The following is a 16,031-nucleotide window of genomic DNA, read 5'->3' as shown; positions in this document are numbered from 1 at the left end:
CCCCCATGTCCTTTTTTCCCCATCTTTTGGAGTTTATGCCTTAAAACTCCTTCCATGCTGAATATGTGGCGACACAATAATACTGTATGTGATACATATAATATATATATAATGTAAATATGCTGCTCGAGTGCCAAGTGCTTTGAGTGGTGCAGAGAACTCTTCCTGCTGGTCACTGAGGTGATGGAGCTGGGGCAGAAGCTTGTCCCTTTGGTGTGGGTGTCCTCACAGCTGCTGGGCCCTGCACAGCACAGCTAGGGCAGCCATATAGAACCCACCAACCACAACAGCACTGTCCACAGCAGCTTTGAGCTTGACTGCACTGGTGGAGCTACTGCTTTCAGTCTGAGGGACCTGTGAAGAGACTCTGCAGCCCTCATGATGGGTAAGAAGTAAGCAAAGGTTGCCCAGAGAAGCTGTGGCTGCCCCTGGATCCCTGGAAGTGTCCAAGGCCAGGTTGGATGGGGCTTGGAGCAACCTGGGATAGTGGAAGATGTCCCTGCCCATGGCAGGGGCTTGGAAGCAGGTGTGCTTTAAGGTCCCTTCCAACCCAAAACATTCTGTGACTCTATGAAAATGCTTCCTGGGGCTGGAAAAGCTGTTGGGGCAGTAGGGGGGGACTGGCTGAAGCTGTGGGTGAGGTGTGGTGCTGGTGGAAGCAGCACAGCCCTGTCAGTGCTTCACTGGTTGCTCAGGGAGTTGGGTTTTGGGGGCTGTGCTCTGGAACTGCTTTGAGGGGAACCCATGCTGATGGGTTGACCCTGGAGGAGAGTTTCTTGCTGTTGGTTTGCATCCAAAAGGAAAAACAGGACTGTAGGACATGCCCTTATTCCACTGGTGAGTTGGGAGTCGGCTCCTACTTGGATGTCTGGGTAGAAGGGCTCCAATCCCACCGTGCTCCTGTTCCTCACCACAGAAACCCTTATCCTTCAAGCCATGAACGTGTCTGGAAGAGGCACTGAGCAAGACATCCTGTGGAACATGCTGATCCTTCCTCCTCCTGCACTTGGAGCACCAGAAACAGGTATTTCTAGGTGTCACTTGAAGAGAGTTAATATATACAGCCTGAGTAGCCTCTATTTATTTTGGTGTTTTAAAAGTATTAAAAATAATCACTGCAGTGTTCCTTGAAAGGCAGTTTGTAGAGCTGGACAGCTTCCCAGTAAGAGGCAGTCCCCAAGGATCGTTTGCAAAGATAATATTTTTAATTTGATTAACCAATGGTAGCGCTGAGAGGGACTCACATGTGCCTCAGTAGCAAGACGGAATTTGGGAGCAAGATTTGATGGTACAAGCAGGAAAGTGCAGTGGGAAGGGTTGCACGGAGAGATGAGCAGTTCTTCTCTTGGACATGGAAGACAACAAAGACCTGGGGGCTTTGCTGATCACAAAACAACTGCAGAGAGCCCAAGTTACAACACCTGGGATGGAGGAAGTGAGGATTTTCCCCTAGGGCTGCCAAAGTCAGCTCTAAATACTGAGTGGGTTTCTGATCCCTGCATTCATGGTGAGTCGTTTCAGACCTTACTGGACTGGTATCAGGATTAAACAATCTTAGAGGACAGCCTGGCCTTGTTCTACCAGGAAAATTGGAGGCTGGAGGGGAATTATGTGCGTGTGTTGGGGTAAATCCCAATGAGAGGGAAGGGCTGATTGTCTCTGAGTAGGAAAAAAAGTCCAGTTATCACAAGTGAGATGTCAGACCATTTCAACAGGACTATCCAGGTCAAAAATCTGTCCTTGTTTGAAGGTGACTCCTTTTTACCAATGGGAAAGATCCTCAGGGCAGCAGAGAGCAGCTCTGCTCTCCTGGGGGTCTCTGCAGCGCTGGGTGCGGGATGTCAGGTGAAAAACCATTACCCAGAGTAAGGGAGGACCTACAATCCCAGGTGTTACCATGGATGTCAACACAGAAGCAACCTCAGGCAAAATTATTTCTCGTCATCAGAATAGGGAGAGAAATGTCCTTTTCTGGACTTTGATGGGTAGGGGGTGGGACATGGAAAGGGGCAGTTTCTGTCAGCAGCCAGCCAGAGAGATTTGGAGGTGGCCCATGGAGGGAGACAAAGGGTGGGGTGCCCTGCCACAGCTCCCTTGGGTGCTGGAAATAGCATTATATGGCACTGCTCACAAATTGCTATTCCTGTGGGTTGAATAATGGCTTGTAATGACAACATGGCTTGTGTGGCCTTGGGGCAGCACAGCCGCCGGATGGGAGAGAGGAGGGCTGGATTTTCTTCCCACCTCCATCTGTGTGGTCCAGGGTGGGTCAGTAAATGGCCCCGTGCCTCAGTTTCCCCCCTTGCAGGCCAGCAATGCGCTCATCCTGCTGACAGGTACGGCCGTAAATAATATCTCACAAGCAGCTGCTATTTAAAAGATCTTTTATTGCTTCCCGTTAAGCTGATGACTGTTAATGAGGAGAATTAAATTCACCGCCCTGTTGCCATTAGACAAATATGTGCTCCATCCCCATCCGAAAACCCCATTGTAAATAGCTGTGGGGGAGTGGGATAAACATCGTCCTTCCCGGGGCAGGGCCGGGCAGCGGGAATGAGCAAACACAGGTGTGGAAGATTTGTAAGCTTTAAGGGAGATTGGGGATATTTGGGAACGAAATCTGGTTTTGGTTATAGGAGCATCTTCTGTGGGAAAAAAGTCCCAAACCACCAGCGAAAGACCCCACAGATGGGGCGATGACGGCTGTCTGCAGCTGGGGCCGTGGCAGCATCCCAACATCCTGGTGACAAGCGGGGTGCAGTGGTCCTGACACTGTTCCCACGTCCCCTCCTTCTGCCACTTGGCATCCCCAGGTCCCTGCTGGATCCGAAACCCTGAGCAGAAAGCCCCTTCTGCACCAGGTCAGCTCCTCTCGGGTCGGGGTGTTGGGCGTGTAACTGGGGCTAAGCCGCTTGCTTTATGTGACAGCATTTCCTTTCCGTTTCTCCCCTTCCCCTTCTGAAGGTGAAGGTTTTATGTGGCTGAAATGTGTTAACGCTCCCATAAAAGTGAGGGAAATACAAGCGGACCTTTTCTTTTTCTGGGCGCAGATGTGGTTGGTTTGGGCCTGATCCAGAGGCCACGCGAGTGATGATTAGCAGGGCTGAGGGGAAGGGCTGGGAAGTGTTTTCTGCAGGAAAGTGGAGCACCAAGTGACATCTAGGAGGGCCAACTGCGTTACCTGTGCTTTGGGGGGCCAGTTCCTCCCCTCCCTTATCCCAGCCCTGCTCTGACACCGTGGCAGGAGCGTTGACTCTACTGCAGTTAATTTTTCCTAAGGATCCTTGATACCAAGCTCAGCCCATCCAGCAGTAAAGGCTGCTCAAATGAGATTGCAGGGTAGAGAGTTTTCACATCCTAAAAGAGGTCCCCTGATACAGATGTGGAGATGGGACATCTGCCCAGTGTCCGCCCTGATGAGCTGGGTTTGTCCCTGTTACTTCACAGTTCAGGGGACAACAGGATGTTTTGCACGGAGCCCATGGCATCCTGCACACATCCGCTGCTCATGGTTCCTTATCTTGTCCTGAACAACTCGTTTCAGACTCAGCAAAACCAGGAGCAGGGATGGAATAAGTGTTTCCTGACCTTGTTCTTGCACGGTGACACGGGGCTCCTCCCTTCGCTCCCTGGAAAGGGCACAGCCAGGCAAAGCAGGGCAGGAATCTGATACAAAAATGCTTCTGAACTTTATTCCATCCCCACCTGGAGGAATCAGGACTTGGTGGACAAATTGGCCATGAAAAGCTGGTGGGACCCCGCCGTTCCCCATGTTCCCTGAGGCTGGGTGATGCCAGGACCACATTCCCCATCTGTTTGGAGCTCACGGTGAGAAACATCTCCAGATGTTGGGTCTTCTGCCCAGCTTTACAGTCCACCATCTCTGTGGCAGGCAGAGAAGAGGGAGGCCAAGGAAAGGATGTTCCACAGCGCTGCTGGTGCACAGGACTCCAAGGAGGCTGATGGCTCCTGACAGCACTCAGCACAGCCTTGTCCAGCTGAGCCAAGTGAACCAAGTCCCTTTGGGCAACCAAAATGATGATCACTATTCCTACAAGTTGGTATGAAGCCAGAATTTATGCTGAGATGAGGCAGCATTACCTGACAGTTCCCTGTTGCTGCTCTGGATGTCCTTTGGGGTAGAATAGAATTAACTAATTTCAGTTGGAAGGGACCTCCAGTGATCATCTGGTCCCACTGCCAGACCACTTCAGGGCTGACCAAAAGTTAAAGAACATAATTAAGGGCTTTGCCTGAATGACTTTTAAATACTGACAGGCTTGGAGATGTTTCCCCATCTCTGGGAAGAGCTGAGCAAGCTCTGCAACCCCTGAATTCTTGGTGGTTAGAGCACAGAAGGGATTTCTTCAGCCTGTGGTGGTGTTTTGGAGATTGATTAGGCCTTGAAGCACCATTCCATGGAGTGAATGTGACAGATGTGTGCCTGGCATGCTCTCCAGTATTTTCCACACCCTTCTGAAACATGGGAAAAACATGACAGTGAGATGCAGACTCACTGAATAACCTTTCCCTTGCACTGAATTCATGCAAAGCTCCAGAATTCCCAGCAGCAGATGGTTTAGCTGTTGGGATAATTAGGATTACTCATACAGAAGCCTGTCTTGAAGGCACTGCCATCCTGATCTTCACAAATCTCCTCCAACAGAGGAACTTCATTTGCAGATGCCCCAAATCTGGGATTTAGGATGGCAGAGCAGCGGTTTGGCTTTTGTAGAGGAACTGTCCCATTCAGCTGTTCTGTGTCCATGTGTGTGAGCTGGGCCCTGTCTCCAGGGCTGTGTGTGTGAAACCTGTCCCTTGATATCCCAGCCTCCAAACCACCTGCCCTCCTGACAGGGGAGGTGTTGCCTCATGAGCACGAAAGAAGTGGATGGCCTCGTGTCACCACAGCCTCACAAAGCTCCAGTGGTGCCCAGGGCACCAAGCCAAGCTGCCCTGTTTTCAGCCTGGAGCTGGACACCTCTCCAAAAACATCAGCAAGGGTCTCCATCCACAGCTCCTGCACCTGCAGATGAAAAGGCCGTGTCCCCTCAGAGCTGGAACGGCTTTGAAAATCCCTGCTGTGGCTCCTGGGATCACGTAACGCTTTGGCTCAGGTGACCCAAGGGGAGTGTGTCTGGCTGGGAGGAGATTGCCCAGGTCAGTGGCGGGGCTGCTTCCCGTGGGGAACACCTGCACATCTTGGCAAAACGGGCCCTGCGGCCTGGCAGAACTTCCTGATGAATATTTTGGCTGGATCTGTGAACTTGTGCGGCTTTTGTGGCGTGGAAACTGCCTGTAATTTATGCTGAAAGCAGCCCCGTGTGTTATGTTGACAATCCCAGAACGTTATAACATCATTTGGTCCTCTAGAAAGAATTTCGACCCACAGGGTAATTGTTTAATGATCAGAAGACGAGTCCTGCATTAGGCCCCAAATTAAAGACAAAATATCCAAAAGACACCCCCAACCTGCAGCAACCTGAAACTCAAGACCTGTCTCCTGTTGCACCAGTGGCTTGAAATTCCAGAGGAATCAATGACTCCTGGGGAAGCTGCAGCGTGGGGTCCCAGCATCCCAACCCAGGTGAGTGTGTGGCCAAGGCTGCCCAGCCTGTGATGAAGTTGGGTGCAAGTTGAGGAAGATGCACTTAGAGAAGAGATTTAGGGGTGAAGAGCCTGCATGGGTTCAGCTGCCTCATCCCCTCCCTTCACCCTGTGCTGGGAGGAATACCCATGTGGCATTCCCCCCACCCCTGTGCCCAAAACCACTCTTAAGTGTCTGCAAACGTTGTTAGTGTAGCAGCAGCCTAAGGATGCCCCAGGAACCAACAGAGATCCAGCTTTTTCTCTCTGAGCCCTCTTGAATGGCACTTTTTCCCCAGGGGAGGAAGATCCAGTTCTTCAGTGGTGCAAAATCAGTGGAACACCACTGATGCCAATGGCAGTGCAATGATTTATATCTGCTGAGGGAGTGGTTGAAAATCCTTCCTTTGAATCAGCACTTTGTTAATAGAAGAGACGTAGAAGAGAAGTCTATCTCATGAAGGTCCTCCTGGGGTTTCCATCCTCCAAGATGCTGTGGATGGGGCTCATTTGCATCTTAGCAGAGAAATTAGGCAGTTTCCTAAGCAAATTTCCTATGCATCCAAGCAAGGAGAAGTCCCAGGTGCTTGGATAACCCTAGGGATTTCATGGATATGCACTTATTTGGCAGGGGTAGCTTTATGCTACTTGAGAACTTCTCTTTGAGAGACCTGGTTTCGGTTTTGGGCCTCTCATGACAAGAAGGACATTGAGGGGCTGGAACATGTCCAGAGAAGGGAATGGAGCTGGGAAGGGGCTGGAGCAGCATGGAGTGGCTGAGGGAGCTGGGGGGGCTCAGCCTGGAGAAAAGGAGGCTCAAGGGGGGGACCTTCTGGCTCTGCAATCCCTGACAGGAGGGGGAGCCGGGGGGGTCGGGCTCTGCTCCCTAGGAATAAGTGACAGAACAAGAGGAAATGGCCTCAAGTTACACCAGGGGAAGTTTAGATGGGATATTGTGAAAAATTTCTTCACAGAAAACTTGTCCAACCCTGGAACAGCTGCCCAGGGCAGTGGTGGAGTCCCCATGCCTGGAAGGATTTAAAAGCTGTGTAGATGTGGCACTTGGGGACATGGGTCAGTTGTGACTTTGGCAGTGCTGGGGGAATGGTTGGACTTGATAATCTGAAAGGTCCTTTCCAACATAAATGATTCTGTATCCTCCCCAGAGGGCTGAGCCATGCCTAAACTCTCAGCATCCCAATGGGTGTCATCTCCCCCATGTGCTTTGTTTTCTTGCCCTTCTCGAGGACCAGCTGCAGGTTGTGCTTTTCCTCCCATGTTTTGATCTGTGCTGGTTTTGATCTGTGCTGGTAGCAGCGATCCCCACCCCGCAGGATTTATTTACACTGAAGGGTAAGTGGGAGGCTGTAATTGGGATGGGATTTGGAGAGGTCAGAGGGAGCCTGTGCGGGGAAAACTGTAAATGAGGGAGGGCTGGGAGTTCGCTCAGTCGTTACGCACAGATCATTCCAGCTTCCACTCAGTGCCATTAGCTGGGGGTAAACGTGCTGTCCAGGGACATATGTATATACATTAATGGGGTTTTTTAAACAGACCATCAGTAATGAGCTGTTAATGTTTTCCAAGCGGTCTTTCAGCCCCGTGCTCTGATTTCCTTCGGCTGCACGGCGCGTTGGAGAATTTCGGATCTCTCCCTCCCCGTGCAGGGATGCAGATCCCTTTCCATGCACCGGGTTCCTGCTCATTCTCAGCCTCTCCATGTTCTGTCCATGCCCCATCTCATGGCAAATCCTGGCTCAGCGTGGCAAGCACGTGGGTTTGCCATGCAGTGGGGTTAGTGTGGCCGGTGACAGCTCGGCTGGGAGGAAGGGGTAGGATGAAAGTACGAGGAATTGCCTTTCCAGGAAACCTGGTTAAATCACAGTCTGAAAACCCAGGGCTTGTGGCCTCAGGCGCACTCAGGAAAACAAGAGCTAAGTTCCTACACCCCCTTTCCTCCCACCCCCAGCTCATCTCCGGGGTACCCTGGGGAGGTCACTTGAAGAATCGCACCAGTGATAGAATCAGTAATTGAGGAAACTGATGCAAACGTGATCTCCCAAAAGGTTGTGTGGGAAGCATATTTGGGAGGGATGCTCAGATAAGTGGAATTTTTTGCTTTTGTGCCTTTCTTGAGCAATACCATCAGACCTAAGGGTTTCCTGTTTATTTATCCAGCGCTGAACCCTGTATTACACACAGAGGAAAGCACAAAAACTCATTGTGTTCTGAGGACAGGTGAGGTGGAAATAAAGGCTGCTATTAAGGCTGGGGCACGTTGGCTGGTGCTGAGCATCTTGTCTCGTGACTGTTCTCATGCATCAGCGAAGTGAGCACAAACACACCCTGCAAACATCTGGAAGGAAGGTGCCTCAGCTGTGCCGAACAGGAGCAGCAACAACAATAACACAGAGCAGCCCACAAGCTGCTCTGTCTGCTCCAGGCCAGGTAGCAGAGAGGCCCCCGTGCTGGGCTCTGGGGTGAGCTGTGGCAGAAGGCAGATGCAGAAATGGCTTTATACCACCCCTGGAACGGCTGTAGTAAAGCTTGGGGGCTGGAGTGGACGGTGCTGTGTGAAAACCAACGAGATAGCAACATGTCATCCGCATCTGTTCCCCCCGGGGAGCTTTGCATCCAACTGTTCTCCCAAGCCAGCCCACCACGCAGCCTCCTCTTGCTGCAAAAATGTGCTCAGATGACTTAATGGCTCTGCTGGATTGAACAGTTTCCAGTAGCTCAGTCATGTGTTTGGAGAAGGAAGAGCTTTCAAAAGGAAGCTGCTTGCCCGCCTAACCCAAACAAGTTTCCAGCGCTGGTGGGGAGAGAGGGAAGTCTGAGCGCCCCGTGCAGGGTACCCATGACTTCATTCCTACTGTGCTTGGCAAGGGGAGCACCCATCAGGCAGCAAAATCCTTAAATTCAAGTCTTCCCCACGTTTCTGGGCTATGGGCAACCAGCTGTGGGAATCTGCTGTGAGGCAAGATGGGCTTGCAGTAAGAGGGCTTTGAAGAGCCAGGGGGCTGTTTTTACCCAGCAATACCAACAGGGCTCCCAATATATGGGACTTCTTCCCTTTTTTGGGAGTAACTGGATTCTTCTGCCTCTCCCTGGTGGATCATAAATAGGGATGCTTGGTAGGACAAGGGATAATGGTTTTAAACTAGGATTCAGACTACATATAAGGAAGAAATTTTTTATGATGAGGGTGGCAAGGCCCTGGCACAGGTTGCCCAGGGAAGCTGTGGATGCCCCACTCCTGGAAATGTTCCAGGCCATGTTGGACAGGGCTTGGAGTGACCTGGGATAGTGGAAGGTGTCCCTGACCATGGCAGAGGTTGGAATGAGATGGTCTTTTAGGTCCCTTTTGATACAAACCATCCTATGAGTCTATGGTTTGTTTGAGGAAATAAGGAATAGACTGGTCCAGTATCCTGGCACTGGGGAGGGAGAAATCCTTTAGGATCTAAAAATATGTAACTACAAATGCTGCTTCATCTTCATGTAATTGCTGTGAGCTCCATGGGACTGTGGACAAGGGTACTGTTTCACCTTTGCTCAGGTGGGGCCCAAAATCAGTTTAACAGATTCACTTGCAGTTTTTGTAACTGTATTTTCTGCAGCCAAATATGGGATTTAGTCAGAGATAAAGGGTAAAAAAAAAATAATTCTGCAGTTACAAAAAGTCTGATTTGGTTCCAGTGCAAAATTAGAAGTTTTAGTGTCATTTAACTGAAATTTGTTTTCATTTAATTTTATTATATTAATTTAGTCTTATTAATTTAGTTTCATTTTAGTTGCATTTAACTGTGGTTATAGAAGTTCCCCCAACCTTTTCATTTTACATCCTTTGCGATATTTTATAATTTTCTTTATTTTAACCAAATATTTTAACAGGGGGTATGATATTGAAGTCCTCCAGGTGATTGTGATTCTGACTTGGGATGTTCAACTCCACCTGATCCCTTGAGTCCTTTCAAAAACTCAGCAAGTGGGACAACGTAAAAACAGGTAAAACCAGACATATTAGTTGCTCCTTTTGACCTTTTCTTCAGATCAAAACTTCAAGACCACTTAATACAAAAGAAAAATTTAACATGGGAAGGGTTTTCCGCTTCTTTTTAGTCTTCTTTGTCTTGCCATAGGATCTACTTTGTAAGAACTAATTATAACTAATAATAATAATAATAATAATAATAATATTGACAGCAACAATAGCAATAATAATCGTAAAAGAAAATAAAAATACCCCCCCACAGCTGATGTGTGGAAGAACCAGTTATTTTTACTTTTGGCATAGTCTTGTCTAGAGTATTTTGTTCTGTTTTTTGAGTTGTTTTATCTTATTGCTACGTGGGGCTCCAAGTCCCAGCAGTGGTGCAGGTTCCAATCACTGCAGGGTAGCCAGGCTCCGCTGGAAGGGTCATCCTAGGCAATCCCATCTCTTTCCTCATGGGATGAAGCTCACTGTTGTCTGCCCAGGTACAGGTGAGTTGCTGTGCACCTCCTTTTCAAGCTAAACTTGGCCTTACAGCAGCTCTTTTCATTCCCATGACACTGGGAGTGATGATGCCAGGTCCATACCTGGACCTGGGCACTTTGGAAAGAATAAATGGCACATGCATTTTTGAAATCCATGATCTCTAAGGGCCTTTTCCAACCTAAAAGATTCCACTACTCAGCAGCTCCCTTGTGCCCACAGAGCATCTCATGGTGAGGGCTCAGCAGATGTTCAGCCAGCAACATGATGGGTAATTTCTGCTGGAAAACATTCCCAGCTCGAGCTGGATCTTGGTGTTGCTTCTGAACCCACTGAGCTCAGGAGGAGCCTTTCCCCAGACTTGCATAGGTCTCCCATCTGTCTCTGGGCAAATGGTGAGAAAACCATGGAATGGTTTAGGTTGGAAGGGACATTAAAGACCATCTCATTCCAACCCCCTGAAGGGACACCTTCCACTATCCCAGGTTGCTCCAAGCCCCATCCAACCTGGCCTTGAACACTTCCAGGGATGGAGCATCCACAGCTTCTCTGGGAATACAGGTGCCCAGGTACTGACCTTCCCTGCATCCCAGCCTTGGCATCTCCCCATTTAATATGCTCAAGGATCTCCCTGTCACCAGCAAGGACTGAAATCCTGGAATGCACAGGAAATCCGTGCCCCTGAAATCCTGGAGTGCCCCAGGCACAGCTTCGTGGCAGAAGCACTGCTGACCAGCACATTGCAGTTGTCATCTCACAGGCTTGATGTGCTGGAAAGAAACAGAGAAAGGAAAAAAAAACCAAACAAAAAACCACCATGACACCACGATGCAGCAGTTATTTCATCTCACAGGGGGGTTGAATGAGGCCTCGTAATTGCCAGAAGATTTATGAGACTGGAATTATGCTCGGCAGTTGATCCAGAGCTACACTAGTGCCTGGGAAAGCATCATGGCATCCATTTGGTTCAGAAAATGCATCTTTGCCCTGGAGACCTCACTGCCAGGCTGCAGCGGGCTGTGCATGGATCCCATGGCTCAGGTGCAATCTCATTGTCACTGGATGCATTTACCCCATCAAGGCCTAACGGTGCCCTTTAATATTTTAATGCCAAAAGCAGCCCTGTAAGAGAAAGGATGCTGTGCTGTGCCCTCACCCATATGCTCTATATTGTGTATTTACACCCCATACTTAACCATCTTTACCTGACCACCAGCCTTCAGCACTCACCAGATTTAAGAACTGTGTCTTTTGGTTTTACACTGGGCTTTTCTAAACCCCCTCTTCCATGTTTTTTTCCCCCCTCAGCTTTGTGCAGCTCTACCTAAGAGCCAGTGGAGGCAAGTGACACCTGACCCATGCTGTGCACAGAGAGGGATGCTCATCACTCCTTGCAAACCTTTCCTTGACTCTCCTGTGTTCTCTTCTGCTGCATCCGACTGCTGCCTTCGATTTGGTACTTCACAAGGTTAGAATGTTCTCTTTTTTTTGACAGCAAGGTGAAACCAATGGCTTGTAGGTATTCTAGTAAGTGTTTGTGAAACAGGGTGACTGTTTGAGTACTGGGGTGAGGGAAGTGAGCGAAAGGGTGTGAAGCTGAAAGAGCAGCCTCTGCTAGAGGCGGGTTCAGGTGGAAACCTCACCTGACACAAGGCAGCTCAGCGCTCTGAAATAACCTGCAAACCATTGCATGAGACTGGCGAGTTATACAATCACAAATGTGTTTAGGCCATAGCTGTTTCAAAAACCCGTGGTAAAAAGTCATGCTGAGCCCTCTCTCTAGGCTTGACATCCCTAAGAGCTCTCCCTTGTGCAGGCACGAGGCGCTTCCCCATCACTTACCGCTGTTCTCCTGCGTGGTTGTGGATGACCAGCCTTTGGCAGGTGCACTGTGACCTGCCCACCCCAAAGGGCTGCACGGGTCTGAGTTGGTCTGGCAGTAGCTGGGGCTGTCCTGGGGACCTGCTCGTGGGGATTGCACCCCTGAAGCATCCATCCCTGTGTCCATGGGACATAGGGTGGTTCTGGCTGTGGTTTGGTGAATCTGCCGCTGTAACAAGGACTGGGATGAAGCAAAAGCAAAGCTGATCTCTCCTCTGGTGAGCAGTGACAGGGCCTGAGGAATTGCATGAGTCTGTGTCAGGGGAGGGATGTCAGGAAAAGGTTATTCCCCCAGAGGGTGGTTGGGCACTGCACAGGCTCCCCAGGGAAGTGGTCATGGCACCGAGGCTGTTGGAGTTCAAGGAACATTTGGACAATAGTCTCAGGCACCAGGTGTGATTAATGGGTTCCTGTTCAGGGCCAGAAGTTGGACTCGATAATCATTGTGAATCCCTTCCAACTCAGGATATTCTATGATTCTGTGACAAAAGCTGAGACTCTGCACCACTGTGAGGAATATGCTGTGTTTGTTGTGTTTTTATAAATGCTTTAAAGAGCTATAGGATTTTGTTGAAGCACAGCACTCTGCAGTCCCTGGAACCCCGCTTGCAGCTAACTGAGAGTCACTGAAGTGTTTTCACATCATTCAGATGAGCTGTTCCCAGGGGAGGCAGTGCCAAGCAAGCACCTTGCTCAAGGGCAATGACATTTCAGTTCCCAGTGGCCTCTTCTTCCTTCAAACACCTACAGACCTCCCCAACCATCATCCTACCATTCCTAAATTCTCCATCAATGGACCCTTTCAAGCAAGTAATTCCCAAGCACTCCCCTGTAAGCCAAGGCAATTATAGCTGTAAATATAATATGTGTCAGGTTTGGCACCTCTGAGAAATCCAGAGGTGCAGGGGTTTTTTTCCTTTCTTTTTTTCTTTTTTTTTTTTTTTTAAGTTTTTAAAGGATTTAGCTCAAGATGTTTCAGCATGTTGACTTGACTGAGCTTCAGTGAGTAGAGAAGTGCAAGGAAGGGAGCAGGTTTCTGGTTTGGCTGGTTACCCCACAGCTTCACACCTTGTCTGGGAGATGCAGCTGCAGGCGTTTGGTTTAGGGCTGGGTGAGGATGTCAGGAATGCCTGAAATACATATTTGAGTAGATGCATAGCCTGGAGGAGGAGATGAGATAAGTTATATGGTTTTGCATAATACAGGTGGAATCTTTGTTTCCTGGAAGATGGGAGTATCCCTGCGAACCTGGGGAGATAGAGGACAACAAAACCTCGCAGCCGACCTCTCTGTATTTCTGTCTTACGAACTTTGAATTGAACTTCTGCGCCGGATCCGATCTGGATGAAATATCATATCGGGGGCTGATCCTTATCATTTAAACCTTTCCTTTGTCTCTTTGATTCTTTGGGCTTTGCCCCCTTGTTTTATTGTGAGTGGCCCAACGCTTTGATCTCGCGGTGAGCCCTGGCGGGCGGCACAAACCTTTGCTTTGGTGTGAGACACACGGGGGGACGTTGGGGTCTAAACAGACAAGAGGTTACTTCTTCTGTGGCGAAGTCCGAAGGCAAAAGGGGGTAACTTCAGAATTTATTGTCTCCCCTTACAGGATGGGAAACTGGAAATTCACACGGGTATTTCCCCAGCGGTGAAAACGCACCTGTGGGAACTCGGTTGTTGTATATCTGTTTCCAATTTTATTTACAATCCCTTTTATTTTTATAAAGAGTCTGAGCAATTTAATCTTACCTATCCTTTAATATAAAATAATTGAAACCAAAGCTCTTAAATGCTCTATAATGTCTTTTTTTTTTTCCTCTGCTTTTTACAGTCACGAGCAGAGGTTTTTATTCTTCCCAAAGTATCTAGGCTGCTAAGCTTGAATTATATTTTACCTTTTTGGGAAATTCCTTTACTAGAAACCAACAGCTGGTCTTAATCTAATCCGATGATACCTGCTGATCTATACAGTAAGAGCAAAGTGAGGCCAACCATGTTGGAAAGCATCAGGGGCTAATCTGCAAATATTCATTCATTGTTTTGGACTTTTTTTTTTTTTAAAGGAATGATGTAGAGAGGCACTTCAGACCTGCTCCCCACGTTTTCCATTAGTGGTAATTTAAAACTTTGAAAAATGTACAGTAACTTGCCTAGGTCAGCTGAGTATCAGCATGTAGCTTTTCATTCACATTTTTCATTTAATCCGGTGGCTTTGAATTCCTTGCCTTGTAAGTTCCTATATATGAAGATTAGAAACTGCTTCTGGCTACGGAGAATTACATGCTTTTAGATGAAATTTAATCCCTTGTAAAGGGTTTTGTTCGTGGTGATCTTTCCTGTTTGCAGCAATGGGCTGCCTGGCTGAGAGCAGGTGACACAGGTGAAAATATCAGCAGACAACAGGCAAAAAAAAAAAACAAAATAGAAATCAAATAATCACAGCCTGCCTTTAGGATTAAATCTTTATCAGAGGTTTTGGCGATCTGGCAGCTTAAAGACTTCTGCCTTTGATTCCAGGAAAGCAGCCCAGCAAAACGAGAGTCTGCAAAACCTATTGAGAATAAATTGGATGCATCCACACTGTCTGTGTTTTGACAGGGTTTAAAGTGGGAAGTCTTGGCTCTGGGAGGGTTTGGTGCGTGATCCAAGCACTCCACATCCCACGGTCCGGCTGGGGCTTCTGCCTCCTTCCTAGCAGGATGGAGATCCTTCCCCCAAATTCGCCCCCCAAGAATTCTCCTGGGGGAGAAGAGCCAGGGCTCACCTCCTGCCCAGGGGCAGCTGAAATGAGAGTTTCTTCTCCAAGCAACTGGTCATTTACACACCTCATGATGCAGAACTCTCCTGCCAGGTCCAGGGCTGAAGGAGGCATCACCTCTGTATTTTTTTTGCCAGTGACTCCTCAGGATGTCCAGAAAAACAAGGCAGAGGCACAGTATCTGGACTTCTGTGTCCAGCTCTGGGGCTCTCAGCATCAGAAGGACATGGAAATGCTGGAGCAAGTCCAGAGGAGGCCACAGAGATGCTCCAAGGTCTGGAGCCCCTCTGCTCTGAAGGCAGGCTGGGACAGCTGAGGGTGTTCACCTGGAGGTGAGAAGGCTCCAGGGAGACCTGAGAGTCCCTTGCAGGGCCTAAAGGGGCTCCCAGAGAGCTGGAGAGGGACTTTGGACAAGGACATGGAGTGACAAGAAAAAAAAATTTTCTATCTATCTATCTATCTATCTATCTATCTATCTGTCTATCTATCTATCTATCATCTCTCTTATGGCTGATGGATTCAGAATGGAGTTTTGATTTAGGTTTTCATGAGGGTATCACTGGGGCATGTTGAATCCTCCAGAGGAGGAAAAGAGAAAAGAGAAAAAAAAGGCAGATGACTTAGGAGATAAATTATATAAGTCAAATCATAAATGTTGCAATGAGTGCTGGTTGATGGTGAACGGCAGTCTCCTGGCTGGGATGTGCATATAACCTTTATGAAGAAGAACTGGTAAAAAAAGCCCCACTGTTTTCAGTTAATTTTTAGAAGAAGAGGGAGGAAACTCAGAGTTCTTTTAGCGACTGAGCTGTTCATTGCAAGCTGCTCACCCGGCTCCAGCAGAGTTAAGTGGCTGGCTGAAGCCAAACAAAATTCGGAAATTTCACTTCTGAATAAAGCATGTGAGCCTGGCCCAGAAGTGGGCTGCTCTCTTCCTTTTATGAATCAGTCTCCAAGATATGCTCGCATTCCTGAGGAACAAGCCTGGAATAACACGGCTGGTTTTTGGGTGTAATGCACTGATTGTGAGGAAGCAACAGTCTCCCGTGTATGAATAGCTTTTATGTTGCAATAGGTCAGCGCTATAGCATTCGGTGAAAAATGGCTTTTTAATGTGCTTTACGGGCTGTCAGGGCAGAGTGAATGTAAACCACAGACCTGGCTTCGTCAGGATGATATTTTATTTTTTTGCTTTATCGCCCAGACGCAATGAATCTCAGATCAATTAGTCTCGCTTTGAAGTTTGCTCTTGATCCAGATCTTCAATAAAAAGGAAGTTTCCAAATCACTGGTCTGTGAACACTGTTTGTGATTAATTACCCTCTTATA

The sequence above is a fragment of the Myiozetetes cayanensis genome, unplaced genomic scaffold, assembly GCF_022539395.1.
Source record: "Myiozetetes cayanensis isolate MyiCay16 unplaced genomic scaffold, myiCay2020 scf6-25, whole genome shotgun sequence".
Classification (NCBI taxonomy): domain Eukaryota; kingdom Metazoa; phylum Chordata; class Aves; order Passeriformes; family Tyrannidae; genus Myiozetetes; species Myiozetetes cayanensis.
This window is presented reverse-complemented; position numbering follows the sequence as displayed.